General features: G+C 35.3%; 1 protein-coding gene across 1 annotated transcript in view; it reads left to right on the plus strand.

Annotated features, from left to right (window-relative positions):
* The window catches only part of LOC112046646 (suppressor of lurcher protein 1), a 412,265-nt gene that overhangs the window by 109,152 nt on the left and 284,620 nt on the right, over positions 1–18,493 (plus strand). The gene's annotated exons all lie outside the window — the stretch shown is intronic.

Consider the following 18,493-nt stretch of genomic DNA (forward strand, 5'->3'; position numbering starts at 1 on the left):
TTCAGAAGTTTCAGTCAATATTTCAATCCTAAATTCATGATACTTGGCTTTATTTTTAACAAATTAGTGACCTTGCAAACTTAGATAGAAGCAGGTGTACTTGGACGAGGTAGAAGTTTAATCTTCTCATAGCTCTTACGTTTTCTGCAGCCGATAGAGCCACGGCCGATACGTACCTCGAAACCAGAACTGAGTCAAATTAAATAATAGAAATGCCTGTATTGATCTACTCGAAAAAAAAAAAACATAATATGAGCCCTCATTTGCACGAGAGTTAAAAAAACGATGCGTTAAAACCCAGCGTATAGTATGAAGTTGAATAAACGTCTTTTACCAACGCCCAAAATTGAAAATGCAACAATGTGTGATAAAAAGCGTCGTGTTTTAAAAACCCTGTCATGTGAACATATAATTAGGAATGCGTTTGATGTATTTGTAAGCTTTTTACACGTCGGTTAAAAAAAACTCTCGTGCGAATGTATATCAACTGCGCCAGTGAAGTCACTCACAGAGATCACAATTTCAGTTAGCAAATATGTCACATACAAACCAGTCATCAATAATAATTGCATAATGTATTTACCTTTAATCGTTAATATTAAATTCATAATAATTTATGTATGCGTTTGAAAATAGCCAAGCGATGTGTCACATCACACCGGACGCGTATCAGTTCCAGTTGAGAGATCTATCCAGAGGTTATTAATTATTACCACTGCTATACATAATATACGAGTATTACGGGGATTTACGAGCAAAACCATCCGCGTAATATTTTCGAATTGTATTGAGTAATAGAGGTTATAAATCTTAGTTATAATAAAATTTCCAATCAATTTAATTTAAATGATACCTGAATTTAGCATAACCCAGTATATTGTGTGAATAGAAATTATATTATTATGCATTAGCAATGCCCTGACAGGGCCTTATGTAACCATACTATTAACATTAAAACGTGTACATGAATGCTTTAAGTAAATAAATAAAAAATAAATAAATGCGGCTTCAAATTAAAAGGTTCTGGGATTGGACCATCGAGATAGTTATGCTTCTTTTTGCCAAACAGGTTTATTTTTGTTTCAAACAAAGATTTTATACTATTAGACATTGTTCGTTACAGCTGCAAAAGTGGCTAAGCCCCCACGCACGAGCGCTTTTTTAACGGACGTTAAAAAAGCATTGAAATAGAACAAATGCATTCCCAAGTATATGTTCACACGTCAGCGTTTTTAAAACGCGACGCTTTTTTTCGAGCAGTGTTGCGTTTTCAATCTTAGGCGTTGGAGGCTTAGTCGCATTGTAAACAACGAATGTTATTAAAACAAATAATACCTAAATATTATCTACAATGTTGAGTTGTGTGTTCAGGAAGTATAAAAACTATACACAAATTTAATGTAAGTAAACACAAAATTGTGCCCAGTGGAGTAGCTAAATTAGGATCACTTTTTGCGGTGATTTTGTAAGCACGTAACATATTTAATAGTAAGAATCTTTGGTTTCAAAAGATACAGTAAAATTTCTAGCACAAGAAGCTTAGCACATAGAAATTCCTGTTACGTAGTATGAACACTTTCTTTCTGCTGCTACAGTCGTATCATTAGATCCATCTTGCTGCTCTGATACGGGTTGGTGGGCTTAGGATTAATTTGTAACATTATCGGATGTGATTGATATCGGCTGAGACTGACAGCATAACTCCCAGGAATGTGGGTAGCACCATCGTCTTTTCTAGTACGATACTGAGAAATTTTGGAAGAACTACTAAATTACTTATTTTTGACTAGCAAATGCCGGCGAGTAAAATTGCGCCATCATCTTCATTATCAATCCATATTATGCTCACTGCTGAGCACGAGTGTTTAAACTAGTTAAAATCTATTGTGTAACTTTAGAAATAATTTTTTTATTATTATAAACGCGAACAGATAAACAGAAAATAATGTAAAAAATACTTTATGCTGTTTTTTTATGTTTTGGTATTTTTTTAAGTACAGACATTAACTCTCATTAGATTTATAGATTTTTCAACCCAAGCATCAAATTTTGGACTACAGCGAGAAGCCACTGAACCAATTGAGCAGTGGGTACTATCCAATATTATCAACCATTATGAAAGAAAATTAATAACAAAATACGTGTGGCATTCGGAGACTGCTGCGGTAAAGCTATAGCATAGCATTTTTTATTAATTTATGCAATTATAATTATTTATTTATTTTATTTATGGAGTATATCTTTTCTTTACAAAAGAATAAAACATAAAATAATAAATAAATAAAAAAATGTCTTTAGGTTGAGCTGAAGTCTAACTCTGGTTTAAGAAGTTTTGCCCCTTAGTTTCACACCACTTGTCCAGTTGAGTCAAAATGATAATGGGTGTTAGGTTTACTTTCGTTACGGAATTTCTTGATTCGGTCGCCGCGCACAAAGCCCGCGATAAAAGCTAAAAAGCTTAAAAATATAGTAGAAATAAATGAATAAAATATAATAGTTACACAAACTATTTTTATTACGGATTTAAATGAGCTAAAGCATCATTATTATTATTATCATCATTTAATATTTTACGAGTATGTTATTATATTTATTTAATATTCTGTGATTTTCATGCACAAATATGCACACATCAACAAACCATTTCGTAGTATAAGTTTATTGTTCTTCGAGCTTATTATATCATTAAAATTTCGAAGTTCTGTCGAAACTTTCGAAGTTTTGCGTGAGTTGTTTTACTTGGTTTTAAGCGACTTCATCCGTGAAATGTTTCCTGTATTACTGAAACTACATAACTTTCTTCAATACACTTGTTAGTGGTTAATTAGAACACCATAAATACCTTTGTAGAATTTTAATTTGATTAATTAGTATTAAGATAATAGTTTCTATATTATATATGCACCTGAAAATCGTGCGTGATACCAGGCGTGATAGATCAGTGGATATGAAGGTGTCATAGCCCAGTGGGTATGACCTCTACCTCCGATTCCGGAGGGTGCGGGTTCGTGTGCATTTATAAAAATTAAATATCACGTGTCTCAAATGGTGAAGGAAAACATCGTGAGGAAACCTACATACCAGAGAATTCTCTTAATTCTCTGCGTTTGTGAAGTCTGCTAATCCGCATTGGGCCTGCGTGACGGACTATTGGAATAACCCCTCTCATTCTGAGAGGAGACTCGAGCTCAGCAGTGAGCCGAATAGGGGTTGTTAACGACCTGAAAATCTTTTGGTGAAACGTGAAATTGATTAGTTAGCTAGATAAGGTTGTCATCATCATTACCATCATATCAGCCGATGGACGTCCACTGTAGGACGCCTTTTGTAGGGACTTCCAAACATCACGATACTGAGCCACCTGCATCCAGCGAATCCCTGCGACTCGCTTGATGTCGTCAGTCCTCCTGGTGGGGGGTCGGCCAACACTGCGCTTACTAGTGCGGGGCCGCCATTCCAGCACTTTGTGAGCCCAACGTCCATCGGCTCTTCGAACTATGTGCCCGCCCATTGCCACTTCAGCTTCGCAACTCGTTGAGCTATGTCGGTGACTTTGGTTCTTCTGCGGATCTCCTCATTTCTGATAAAGATAAGGTTAAAGATAAGGTTGTATACACAAAAAAATATTTGTAGAATAGAAGTAGACATTACGTTGCGAGTCCAAGTTCGCCAGTTCCAAGAGGTCTTCGTTTGCAAGGATTTGTCTTGTAGATGTTGTTTCTTATTATGAAATATATTAAACGTAGCCCGAGAGTTGGAACTGTAGCAACAATTAAGCTCATTAGTTCTAATGTCTACAAGTGGCTTTCAAGACGATGGCCGAGGCAAGTAATTCTAGTCTTTCTTTTAAAAAGATACTAAGTACGTTTCTTTGACAGATAGAACAATCTCCTTGAGAAATACACTACTTTTATTACAATAAAAGTAAAAAATATAGAGTCAATATCTAGGTATACCTACGATTTGTTGTGTGCAAATTATAAAAATGTTTTTATTGATTTTATTGCTCAATAAGTGGTGTTCGTCATTATAGATTACCAAAGATTTAATTAATTACTTTATGGAAAAAATATTTTTTGTTACCAACAACTCAAGATTTATTTTTTATGACAATAAGTATCCCTGCCTTGTTGGTTCAGTGGTTAGCCTATGAGGCTTCAGATGACGGGGTTTTTAGTTCGAGTCCTGATTCGGGCTGATAAGGCTTTTCTTTCTTCTAAGAAGTTTTCAGTTATATTCTCAGCCCGGAGTTGGGAAGCTGGAGGTGTTACACCCCGTACCTTGAAAAGCATGTTAAGCCGTCGTTTCCGACCATTATCAATAACATTTAAAAATAAAATTTAACATTGTCACCCTACACCCACAAACCTATTATAGCAGTGTGGTGGTTCTATGCTCTATATCCTTTCTGCTATGAGCGAGGTCTGGCCTTGCAGTCGGACGTTAAAATAGGTTGTTAATAATGAAATATTCTTACTATTAAAATAAACGATAACATGAAAAATTCATTTAATAAATAAAAAATCACACAGATCACACCAAAGATAAAAAATTCCACACGTCAATTAAATGGATCGTGAAACTGTTTTAAATAAAAGAAATATAAGGAATTTTAATCAAAAGAGGCATAAAAACTGAGAGGAACGTGCAGTTTTAACATTTCCAATTACAGTACAATTAAATATATGAATCAGGGATAATAACAATTGGGAGTAACAAGCGAGGTATACAATACGATTACATGGGGAATTATCCAATTTCAACGCACGAATCTGTTTGAGTAACCAATTGACAGGGTGGTCTGTGATCATTATTTTTTATTATTCATAACCATTACTTTATTAAATACTAGCTGACGACGCGCGGTTTCACCCGCGTGGTTCCCGTTCACGTAGGAATACGGGTATAATACATAGCCTTGCTCGATAAATGAACTGTCTAACACTGAAAGGATTTTTGAAATCAAACCAGTAGTTTCTGAGATTATTTATTGATTTCAAGCAAATAAACAAACAAGAAACAAACGAACTCTTCAGTTTTATAATATTAGTAAAGATTATAGAGCCTCAATAGCTCAACGGTAAAGCGATCGGACTCGGGATCCTCGCCCCGTTGGACTATTGTCGTATCCACTCCTAATACAGTCTTTCCCGTCTTCGTATTAAAAAAAAAGACATGGCAAATACTCATGATACATGATATTTGATTTCTTAAAATGCATAAAACTAAAAAGTTGGAGGTGCCGGTGATGGACCGGATTCGAACCTACCGCTTTCAGAAACGAAGGCATAAGTCATATCCACTGAGCTATCACAGCTCTTTAAAATTAATAAGAAATATCATAAAAACTATTCTCTTCACCAAACATCTGCTATTTTTATAACAATTTTATTTTTAATAATAAGAACATAGTTTTGCCGTTTCCTGTTATTTTTATATATTAACTTCTCTTTATTTTCAGACACTCTCTCACACGCCTTTGAATTTACGTCCGGAAAGGATGTAGTGAAAGCGTTCATAATTATGGAGATTGTAAAACAAAAGAACGGAGCATGTCGGAATGCCTTTGCGAAAATCTAGCAATACAAAATAAAAGCGACATAACTCCACAAGATCAATACTTACCGACACTTCAAAGGATAATACGAAACGTGAATAGCACATTTTCGTTTCGTGCATAAAAATGTTAACACCGAGAAATCCTCACCAATAAGCGATATTTGACTTGAAAAACTGCACAGGCCTGATAGCCCAATGAATATGAGGCAGAGGTCATATTCATTGGGCTATCACGTTCAATACCTAATATATTTTTTTCCACTTCAGAAAATCACCTGGATAAGTAGAATACCTCGATGATATTAGTTAGTTATTTAAATAAACTTTTTAGTAACCAGTGAACAGCGAGCTTTTTCGCGTAGTTTTTTTTTTTTTTTTTTTATTCTTTACAAGTTAGCCCTTGACTACAATCTCACCTGATGGTAAGTGATGATGCAGTCCAAGATGGAAGCGGGCTAACTTGTTAGGAGGAAGATGAAAATCCACACCCCTTTCGGTTTCTACACGGCATCGTACCGGAACGCTAAATCGCTTGGCGGTACGTCTTTGCCGGTAGGGTGGTAACTAGCCACGGCCGAAGCCTCCCACCAACCACACCCGGACAAATTGAGAATCTCAATCTGCCCAGCCGGGGATCGAACCCAGGACCTCCGTCTTGTAAATCCACCGCGCATACCACTGCGCCACGGAGGCCGTCAAAAAAAGTAGTAGTAGGCTTTTCTAACTACAAAACTTTAAAAAACAGGCTTTCATATAAATTCCCAACATTGTTCCTGCGTAGAAATTTCTAAAAACTCTTTCTTTATGAATCTTATCATTATAGGAAACTACTGACCAAATTTTAGGTTGAAGTCAATCGTACTTTTGAATAAATAAAAAAATGTGAGTTATTATTATCTATACTACGAGTAATATTATAAAGTTTGTCTGTTTGTTTGATTGGACGCGCTAATCTCAGGAACTGGTCTGATTCGAAAAATTCTTTCATTGTTAGATAGCATTTATCGAGGAAAGCTATAGGCTATATATTATCCCCATATTCCTACGGGAACGGGAACTAAGCGGGTAAAACCGCGCGGCGTCAGCTAGTATTGCCATAAAATCAAAAAGGAAAAATTTACTGACTAGAACTACTAAAAGATTCTCGTTTAGACGTCCCGCATCTGTACTTTTATCATCAATATGCCAGGCTAATCCCACAGGAAAAACATTAATCAATGGTGCCAATGCTTGCCTTTAGAATGGATACTCCATATTTTGCGTTTTTACATAAATTTTTCCTTTTTTTCGATTATTCTGAGGCTTTCCATTAATTATAGTAGTAGTAAACTTTGTCTTTTGGATTTTTTTATTATTTACAAGTTAGCCTTTGACTACAATCTCATCTGATGGTAAGTAATGATGTAATCTAAGATGAAAGCGGGCTAGCTTGTTATGAGGAGGATTAAAATCCCCTTTCTGTTTAAACACGAAGTCGCACTGGACCGCTAAATCGCTTGGCGATACTTCTTTTCCGGTAGAGTGGTAACTAGCCACGGCTGAAACCGGCCACACAATCATACTAGGTATTTAATATTTAGATTTTAAACTATTGTGAGTATTTTTCATATTAATTGATTATGAAACACGGCTAAAACTCACCGGGATCGTGCCGCGTTGCAAGAACCAACTCATAACTAAGGGCCCCGTATGGGTTCGAAACTAGTCGGTCATACTCCGACCTAATATCACATAAGTATTAGCCGTGTTTCATAATCAATTAGGTATTTCTTTTTTATGTTGCTTACACTTAAGTGTTTTTTATCTTGCTAGTTATTTGATAAAACACAGACGGACAAAGAACTAATAAAATCCTCTAAAAAAACACAGTTTAGGTTGTTTCTAATTCTAGGTTCAAATTTCCACGAAGATGTCTAAAATAGAACTGACAGCTTGGCGGATAACTGACGTTGTTGTTTTCATTAAAAATTTTCTTGTGTTTATTCTTTTGAACTATTATTTGTAATTTAGGTTACATTAAACAAACAACTAAAATTGTGTTTTGTTGTGTTACTTTGGAATAGAGTTGAGTGGTACATACATACTAACCGTGTTATTATAATACCTCTTATATGCAGAAGAGATTTGTTATTTACTTATACACATTATTAGACCATAAAACAAGAAAACAAGCAATAAAACATAAATGTAGTACAGAAGAAGCACAATACAAAAGGGAACTAATAACTTCGTAGCGATTTCTTCCAGGCAAACTTAGGATTCGGAAACTATCTACCGATATATGATAGACTAAAGATCCGATTTGTTGTTTTTGTCTTAAAACTTTTATTTATTTCAATATAGAAAGTTGATGTTATTCTTTATTTCTTTCATACGATCAATATAATTACAATGGAAATTTCTATCATAAAAGTAACGTTATTGAAAGTATGAATTTTTTTGAAATATTTAATTTTTATGCTGAACATCGAAAAGAATAATGACAAATGGACTAGCTCACACATTAATTAACAGTGACACGTTTTGAAAATCGAAACGACGGCGAGAGCATATCTCGAAATGAAATCTTTATTTCATTCGACTATTTTCATTTTCCACACACGTTTTAACTTTTATATTATTGTACGCTGCAGCTAAATTAATAATCCTTTGTTCCGAGGTACGAGGAATAAAAAAAGGTGTTTGCGAAAACATGGAAAAAAAATAAACTCTCTTTTAAATACCTCGCATTTATAAAAGCCGCGGGCAACTTCCTTTATATTATGGACAGAATTCTGCCTGGCTTGGCGATTTGTGACGCGCCATGACAGCAACAATGTGCTTTCGTATTTTGTTAATAAAATGCGTATTTTTACTTGTACGCTGTATGAAATTAATAGTGGTAATTACAGGCAAATGAGGCTTCACACTGATGCCTCAGATTCACGGATGCCGCTCAGTGCATTGGAAATCTATACTATACTTATACTAATATTATAAAGAGGAAAACTTTGTTTGTTTGATTGTAATGAATAGACTAAAAAACTACTGGACCGATTTTAAAAATTCTTTCACCATTCGAAAGCTACATTATCCACAAGTAACATAGGCTAAATTTTATTTTAGAAATAAATAGGGTTACGTAAGATATTTGGGTTTTTCGTACACAAGGTGTAAAAAATCAACCAGAAAAGTATGGTAGAGGTAGGTAGGAGTAGGGTAGGGGTAGGGGTAGGCTAGGGGTAGGGTAGGGGTAGGGGTAGGATAGGGGTAGTTGAAAGTTTACATCGAGTTTCACGCGGACAAAGTCGCGGGCGTCGGCTAGTTGGTAATAAAATGCGTATTTTTACTTGAACACTGCATAAAATTAATAGTGGTAATTACAGGCAAATGAGGCTTAACACTGATGCCTCAGATTCACGGATGCCGCGCTGTGCATTGGAAATGTGAGATAAATAAACAAACCAGCATCCTACTAATATTATAAACGCGAAAGTGTGTATGAATGTTTGTTTGAATGTTTGTTGTAACTACTGAACCGATTTGGCTGAAATTTAAAACGAACGAACATAGGCTACCTTTTAACCCGAATGTGTTGTGCTAACAAATAAATTATTTCTATTCTATTCTATGTTTGCGAGATTTGCAAAAAACGGAATACCACGCGAACGAAGTCGCGGGCGTCCACTAGTTCAAACATTTTTAGGATTTGAAGCTTATATCTAGCATGTCGCTGCGATGCTGGTTGGCATCATCATTATTAAATCTACAAACGCTTTTTAAAGAATCACTCCTGTGGTGACTCTGATCCTGGTGGTCCTGCCAAGCAAGGGTTCTCTATTGGAGTAGGGATATAGAGCTTACACGTGGTTAGATTTAGGTAGTGGGCGCTAATCAATCAATCAATCACAAATCGACAGGCAATTTTTAAAATGACAAGTTGCCACGTGCCTCAGAAATGACGCAGTCTAGATACAAAGTAGTATTTACCACAGTATTCATCTGTTACATTCAATTCAACTAGATGATTCAACTGGTTGATCTACTTGATACGTTAGATCACTAGCAACAGCAAAAGTCTATGATAATATCCACGTATGAATTGCTTTTATGACCCCCTACGCACACGAGGTCAATGAGGTCGTCAAATGCAAGGTATGATTGCTTTTTCTTGTGTCATGTAGAGGTACTTATGTGTGGTGTAATTGAATGCGAAGCGAGGCTTGTTCCACATTAGGCACCTAGCACACTAAGCAGCCAGGACCACGATCAGTGGGCGCACCGGCTAGGTTAACTGAAGAAGCTTTAAGAATATTGTGCACTTGGTCGCATCGGACAATTAGTTGTAGACCAGGCATACATAGCTGGTCGTTGCGACCAAGCTACGTATATGTACTCGTACACTGAAAAAAAATCCCCTGGACCACCGTACGTTAAATACGTAGCATATCACTGTAAAGCTTGTAGCCAGCACCAAGTTGAACGCAAGCTTCTTATATCTTTTTTTTTATTCTTTGCACCTGATGGTAAGTGATGATGTAATCTAAGATGGAAGCGGGCTAACTTGTTAGGAGAAGGATGAAAATCCTCACTCCTTTCGGTTTCCACACGAAATCGTACCGGAACGCTAAATCGCTTGGTGGTACGTCTTTGTCGGTAGGGTGGTAACTAGCCACGGCCGAAGCCTCCCACCAGCTAGACCTGGACCAATTAAGAAAACCTCAATCGGCCCAGCCGGGGATCGAACCCAGGACCTCCGTTATTAAATCCACTGCGCCACGGAGGCCATCATAAATTTATATCACCAGGTGTTCTAAATGGCACAGTAAGCTTCACCATCATAAACTTTACGGCATCTGTATTACCCGTAGTAAGAAGTAATTTGCAAGGTGCTTACACAAGTAGCCCATTTAAGTAGCTTATTTTTCTCCGTGTGTGACAGCGAAATGCGTCAAAATGCCTCTTTACGATCGGTCGTAGTCATGGCCTGCAAATCTAGCAGGCTAAGAGTAGATTTTGTGACCACTAGTCTTGGTCGTGGTCGCATAGTGTACGAGATCCCTTAACGTGTAATAAAAAAGTCAATATGTATTCTTTGCAAATAAAAACGGCACAATAAAGGAGAAATTTTCCCACGTACAAATATCGAATAAGAGTTTGTTTGCTATTTATTATTACGTAATCTCGTCTTATGACCGAGATATTGTACCACGTACTGTTATTTACAGAGCTTTCGCTTTGTCGTATTGTGGTATTCTGGTTTGACGTTTTGTATTATTTACGAGTAAGTCGTTTGTTAAGTTATAATTAATATTCATTAGTTTTAATTATATTAGTCTTTATTAAACATTAATCGGCCTAATGAACTTTATACTACTTATAACACGAAAATTCCCATAAAAATACGGAAAGCTCAATGTTTTTGTCATAAAGCATAGAAACAAAATAATAATAAGCTGTTTTTGAGTTTTAGGAAGACGTACAAACAAATACATAAATTTGACTTATCAATGTACTTCAAACTTTAAATTTTGTAATAACTCATTGTTTTACGAGAAATTAAGCTTCATATAACACCAAATAACTTTAATACCGGGGTGCTGTGATAAATATTGTTTTAGGATGCCCTGCCAGCAAACTGGCAAGATTTTTGTACAAAATAGTAAAAGATAATTTAGATAAACGTATTTAATATTAATTAGTCTAAAACTTAAAAAGTCTAAAATGTTTTACCTTAAGTAGCATTACGAGAGCTACATAGTCACTTTCGTGACTAAGCTCTTTAAAAGAAAATAAAAAAAAAAAAACTTTAATACCTTATTTTTTGCAATTGCCCACAAGTTATAATTTTAAAGCAAAACAAAACTCATATTTAATATTATAAATTTTAGATATGAAAAATGTTATTCGAGTATATCCCATGTACCCATTCCATAACACCCAGTCATAAATGAAAAATAAAAATTCAGACATACGAGTAGGTATATCAACATAGAATATTTTGATATTCTCTATTATTTTAAATAGTCTGCAGCTGAAGTCAAGCGAATAAAAAGGGAAAAGAAATCACGGAGAATCTTGAAAGGAACTGAAGTTCCTTTGAAAGGCTATGTTAGCTTTAAAGCTGTTCCGTTTTGAACTTCTATGGCGGTGTTCATTTGATTTATCTTTAAAAACTGTTCGAATGTGCCTTTATAATATTTTATTTAGAAAATATGTTTGAAACGAAATGCTCTATTGCATTGAAACGAAATGCTGGAATATATTGTTCCAACAATCTTTAACGTGTTATCGCCGCATTTCAATTTACATGTTGTTAATAAATAGTGTAGGAAATAGTAGTCTGTGACAGATATGACGTCGCTTAATCTCGTGTTGGCTTCAGTGTGCTCGTGGCGTTCGAGCCGTCCTCATCTCTTGTTGTGTAATTCTTTATGGGTTACTTGGGATAGGCGGGGAGAGTGACATGAGTGGAAAGGGGGAGTGTTTGATATCAGTCAAAGGATCCTTTAACCCTACACATATCGTTCACAAGTACGTGACTTCACTCAAGGTCATTCTTTGCCATTCTAGGGTCTTATTTTGGTTACAGTTTGATTTGTTAATTAAGTTGTCCTGACAAGCGTTGTGACCTTTGTTCAACGTTAGTTTTCTTATATTTGTAATCACTTTTGAGTCCTATAATAAACGAATTTCCGGATACGCGGAAACTAAAGGAATACTTTTTGGAACAGCCTTTGTAGCGTCGCAGCAGCGGTTCACTCACACTTTTACGATATTTATTTAACTACCCGGTAATGATTGTTCTTTGGTTTTTTCTTCTCTTTTGTTTGTTAATTATTTTTGTTCTTAAATATTGTATTATGTAATAATAACCAGTGCACAGTAAAACTAACTGTGGTTTGTGTTGCACTATGGTTAGGCTTAATTTAAATGTTTTTTTGTAGATTAATAAATAAATAAAATAAATAATAAATTTAAAATATTTGGCTGCCTCGTTGGTCCTGTGGTTAGTCTGTGCAGCTCCAGGGGATGAAGTCCCAGGTTCTTTTTTGTTTTTTAATCTTTACAAGTTAGCCCTTAACTACTTGATGGTAAGTGACGATGCAATCTAAGATGAAAGCGGGCTAACTTGTTAAGAGGAGGATAAAAATCCACACCTCTTTCCTTTCTACAGGACGTTATACCGGAACACTAAATCGCTTGGCGGTATTTTTTGTCGGTAGGGTGGTAACTAGCCACGGCCGAAGCCTCCCACCAGCCAGACCTGCACCAATTTAGAAAAACTTAATCGGCCCAGCCGGGGATCGAACTCAGGACTTCAATCTTGTAAATCCACCGCGCTTACTACTGCGCCACGGAAGCCGTCAGGTTCGAGGTCTGGACATATTGAGACTTTATTTATTAAAAAAAATCTCAGTAGTAGGTAACCTAGAGTAGGAAAGTAAGGTATTAGAATTCATTTATCTTAGAAAGGCAGTACAGCTGTCGATATAAGTCACCATTAACATCTTATAGTCTTCAAGCCGCAATGGAGCAGCGTGGTGGGTAAAAGCTCCAAATTTCCTCTTCTATAAAAAGGAGGAGTGGCCTTGCCTGGCTACTTGGCAATTAAAATACGCTGAGTATTATGATTAACAAATGTTACTTAAAATAGGCTTATAATGATAACTAGTAGTCACCGCTCGGTTTCACCCGCGTGGTTCCCGTTCCCGTGAGAATACGGGGATAAAATATAACCTTCCTCGACAAATCGGCTATCTATCACTGAAAGAATTTTTTAAATCGGACAAGTAGTTCCAGAGATTAGCGCGTTCGAACAAACAAACAAACTCTTCAGCTTTATAAAATTAATGTAGATTAATTACTATTTTAAGCAATCAAAATGTTTTAATAGCATAGCCTCTCATGGGGCTATTAGAAATAGCAATCAAAACAATTCGCTGCACTAACTAAGCTAATTACAGTTTATAATTATTATTTTATTAGAGTGTTTAATAGCACATAACACGATGTGACTTTGGCAAAGCTGCTTCGAGCTAAATTAATTCCCCCTATACTCCTTTGTTCAGCGGTTTGGAAAATAAAAGGGCGTTTATGAAAACATCACAAAAATTTTCTCTCGTTAAATATTTTACGTGTCGGAAAAGTCGTGGGTCCTGTGTATATTTTGATAACCTACTTTAAAAAAGGTGAATGTTCATTTAACGTGTAATGTCATGGACGTTGGGAAATTTCAGTAAATTTTCTTTATATCTCATCTGTTTATAGATACCTATTGCTATGTCTTGCTTTCTCGAAGGTGCATGTATTTCCTATTTTTTATTAAGTAAGCCGTAATACTCAATCTTCCTTATTACCTCATTGCCTAGAAGCACTTACTTAATACCTTATTTCTTAATACAATATTGTCGTATATATAGAACTAGCGGACCCGGTCAAGCTGCGCTTTGACTTATGTGAACTTCTTCCCTATCCGTACACTACACTACCCTGCTCCTACTGCTACCCTACTCTATTCCTACCCCTTTATCTTTGAAAAATCATAGACAACATAAAAAGGCATTTAGGCATTCGTTAACCTATAGCTTATATCTTAGAAATTGTTTTCGCAAATAGAAACTTTAATTTACACAAAATAAAATGAACCCACGCGTAAATGTTAGTCATTTGTTAGTATTTTTGAACGCACGTATAAATGTCAATCATTGATTTTATACAGTATTTGACAGGATGGACAACAATTAATGTTTGATAGGTACTAAACAAAGTAACATTTTTATGGAAAATTATTCATCTTTCATAAATATTTATTCGTCGAGTTTTCATTGTTTTTAGGCGGAGCCAAATCCAACGAATCAAAAACCATGAAAATCGGTCCAGCAGATCCCGAGTTATAATTGTTGTAACAAACCTGATTTTCTTTTATGTATATAGATATAGAATATAAGCACGTAATTTTATTTGCTCATGTACCTTAAATAACAATCACTGAATTAGCATCGTCCATCAAATCATTTTTGTATTGCTTTCTTTGAAGAACGGATGTCTCGTGTCCGTGTTCTAGAATTTATAACACACACACACACATAAAACACTCATAAAATAAATCATATATTTTAATTATATTAATCTATCATCACATGACGTGTTTTTAATTAAAAACCTTCAATGACTAATGACAATTTTCATTGAAAATATAAATTTTCAAGTGTTACTCTAGGATATTATTGGCATAGATTAATTACAGTAGTAGACGAACATCGCGACACTAATGAAATTTTCATTTATAGGTAAACGCTATAGTTTTTTATATTCTACTAGCGGACGCCTGCGACTTTGTCCGCGTGGAATTAAATTTATCACATATCAAGCCATAAAGTTTTCCGGAATGAAAAGTAGCATATGTGTTAATCCAGAGAAACATCTATTTCCATTCCAAATTTCAGCCAAATCGCTTCAGTAGCCGCAGAGTAAAGGAGGAACAAACAAACACACGCATATCGGAACGCTAAATCGCTTTGTTTTATACTTGTTTTATACTTGTAGTAGGGTTATAAATAGCTACGATCATTGCCTACCACCAGAACCAATTCAGAGAATATACTTGTAAAATCCTAAATTTATACGAGCTGAGAATTGAGCCCAAGATCTCTCTTCTAAGAACCGCATTAACAACTAAGACAAAAAAATCGTCAAATACTTATAAAGCACGAAACTCTATAAACTATATGTTGACTTGCGTAAAACAAGGACGAACTGTCACTTTAGTTTATCTGAATTAATCTACAACCGAATCACAAACTATTAATTAAAATTAAATAACGAAAACTGTTGCGAATGACATTAATTAAAATCGTAGCTTTGAACTAACTGCGTCAATCATAAATTTTAGAATTAATTTGTCATCCAGGACATTACGCGCATAACGAGATGTGATGAAACTTATTTTTGATAATTTTAAATTATACCAAGAAATTCTAGATACAACGTTCCTATTTTTAAACCTCGTTAATTAAAGATATGTACGAGTAACTATTGCTCACGCCTCGGCTCGCTTATAAAGTTTATTCTATCCCGTGGGAATAATGGATACGGTTTTCCTAAATCAAGATTGCCCATGTGAACAAAGTTTGATTTTGGTGGATAGAGTTGTTAAAATGTAAATATATAAACAGACTATCGTCGTTATCGACCCATATTCGGCTCACTGTTGAGCTCGAATCTCCTCTCAGAATGAGAGGGGTTAGGCCAATAGTCCACCACGCTGGCCCAGTGCGGATTGGCAGACTTTACATATGCAGACAACTAAAAAAATCTCTGGTATGCAGGTTTCCTCACGATGTTTTTCTTCAACGTTTGAGACACGTGACATTTAATTTTCTTAAAATGCACACAACTTAAAAGTTGGAGGTGCATGCCCCGGACCGGATTCGCAACCACCACCCCCCGGAATCGAAGGCAGAGGTCATATCCACTGGGCTATCACGTGTCTTACAGACTATCGCATTTGTAATATGTGTTTAAAACAAAAAAAGATTAACGACCATTTCAAAATAATAGCGTGACCAAATCCGCCCCTGTATCTTTTTAACAAGAAAATCAGGGAATTGCTGAGATTGTATGAATGAACGGCTTTATTTTCCATTCAAACAAGAACCTCAGCTGAATTGTTCAGTTTTATAGGACTATAAAAGAGGCACTGAAACTCGAATGCAGTCATGCATTAAACAGTTATGTACCTTGTTAAGAGGCGCTTTAAGTATTCGCATAAATTGAAATAATTGTACAGTACTTTGGTACTTTGGCTATGTTTAAGTTTGCAAATTCGGTCACGTCAAAATCTAATTTTTAGTAAATCTCAAGAACATATTTTAGAATTTAAACTATCGTGAGTGTTATAGATATTAATTGATTATGAAACACGGCCAAAGCTCACGTGATATAAGGTCGGAGTAAGCGCCTCGTATGGGGTCGAAACTAGTCGGGCATACTCCGACTTTATTATATCACGTGAGTTTTAGCCATGTTTCTTTCAATCAAGAATATATTTTGAAAATAAGTAATAATGATAATAATATAAATAATAGCCTATTATTCAGATTATAATTTTTTTACAAACTAAACACTTAGAGCCAGTTTCTTCATCTAAAGCTAAAGTAACTGTAAAAGTAGTAAGTAGTAAAGAAGACTTTATTCTTCAGTGAATAAGACCGTCAGTTTTGATTTATGACGTTACTTTGACTGTTACTTGCGATGAAGAAACTGGCCGATAAACGAGAGATTTATAAGTGTAGTAGCTGTTCCTTTGTTAATTTTTGGATATCTGTTTGGTATTCGGCAAAGGTCTTCTCCAACCTCTTTCTTTCCTGTCTATCTTCAGTCACTTTATTCCACGCCTGCTACTTGTCTAATGTCGTCGTCGCATCTATTTTGGTCTACCACTTCTTCTTATTCCTTCTCTGGGGTACCAGTGTGTCACAAATTAGCTCCATTTGTCTTGTCCTCTTATTATTTTGAAAATAAGTTACCTAACATATTATTTGCTGGCCTATTTACTAATTTAGTCTTTATTAATAACCTATTAAAATAAACATCAAAACATCTGAAAAACATCTATTTACTGTATGATATCCACGAAGAGTTGTCAGTAGGCACCGAATGACATTTGTTACGTAGAATCTCAGTTTCGTGTATGTTAACTAACTTACGTCAAAGTAAGTGGTGCTTACAATTAAACGTTGACCACTTTTGTAAATATTTCACTCCATTTTTAACCGACTTAAAAATCAGTCGTCTGTAAAGTCGGTTTACTTAGGATAGTTAAACGTGACAACGTCATAAGAAAATACTGATGGAATGGTTGCATTTTTCAGTTGGTTCTTCTGCCCATAGTTGGCGACCAATTCTCAGATCCGTCATCACTTGTAGCTATATTGGAAGACTTTCGTGTTAATTCACTGAGGTTCTGTACAAAAATATGTCGCTATATTCCTAGCCGAGTTGGGTTCGGTGTTTACCTCTTTCTCGATATTAGACCTACCTAACTAGACCGTGAGCTATAAATCAAATAATCCTATGGAAAGTTAACATACTGATGGGCCTGTTTAATTAAACAAAAATATCAATTTATTTATCGCCTTGTGAAAATATCGAATATCAAAATTTCAATACGACGCCCAGAATAACGAATTCGACTCATTTACATACAATTGAAATTTGGGATCCTGTAAGTATCAGTTATACATCCCATTCGGAGTTGATGAAAGAACAATACTGAGGGAAAAGTTGATAACACCACAGATTAAAGAATATAGGCAGATAGAGCGTTTGGAATACGGCAGGGATGCAGCCATTCCAAATACAAATTCTAAAACAAATACATTCTCGAGTCTGTACTTTCTTTATTATTTCTTTAACTTTCAATATTATTCAAGAAAAATGGCGACTTATGTTCCTAAATATTTTTCACAAAAACTAAAAAGGTGGAGTTTTTTTTATGTGTAATTTTTGATTATTACTCTATTATTACGATATTTACGTAATTGTTGTTAGTGTTACATCTTGAAATACAAATTATGAAAAAAGTTTGTTCATGCGGATGCCCTGGAGAAGTGTGACGTTTGTTTTTTTTTGTAGGTTTCACCACTGCTTGTATAGACTCATTCTGGATCATTCTTTATTCTGTGGATAACACGTGGAATATACGCTTATGTCTTATTCAGTTATGAATTGTTAAGTGAGCGGTATGAAAAGATATTCATGAGTCAAGTCTTGTTTAACTCACAACTCGATACATTCGAAATTACACTTACTTCAGCAAGGAAAGTTATGAAGTGGCTGTTTTTATAATTTTATAAAGGTATCTTTTTTTGTTTTGTTTTGTTTGTTTTGTTCATGTGCTGTGTGTGTGTGCTTTACATTGCATTACAGGTATAAATTATTGTCTGTACTT

The sequence above is a fragment of the Bicyclus anynana genome, chromosome 10, assembly GCF_947172395.1.
Source record: "Bicyclus anynana chromosome 10, ilBicAnyn1.1, whole genome shotgun sequence".
In the NCBI taxonomy this organism is placed as follows: Eukaryota; Metazoa; Arthropoda; class Insecta; order Lepidoptera; family Nymphalidae; genus Bicyclus; species Bicyclus anynana.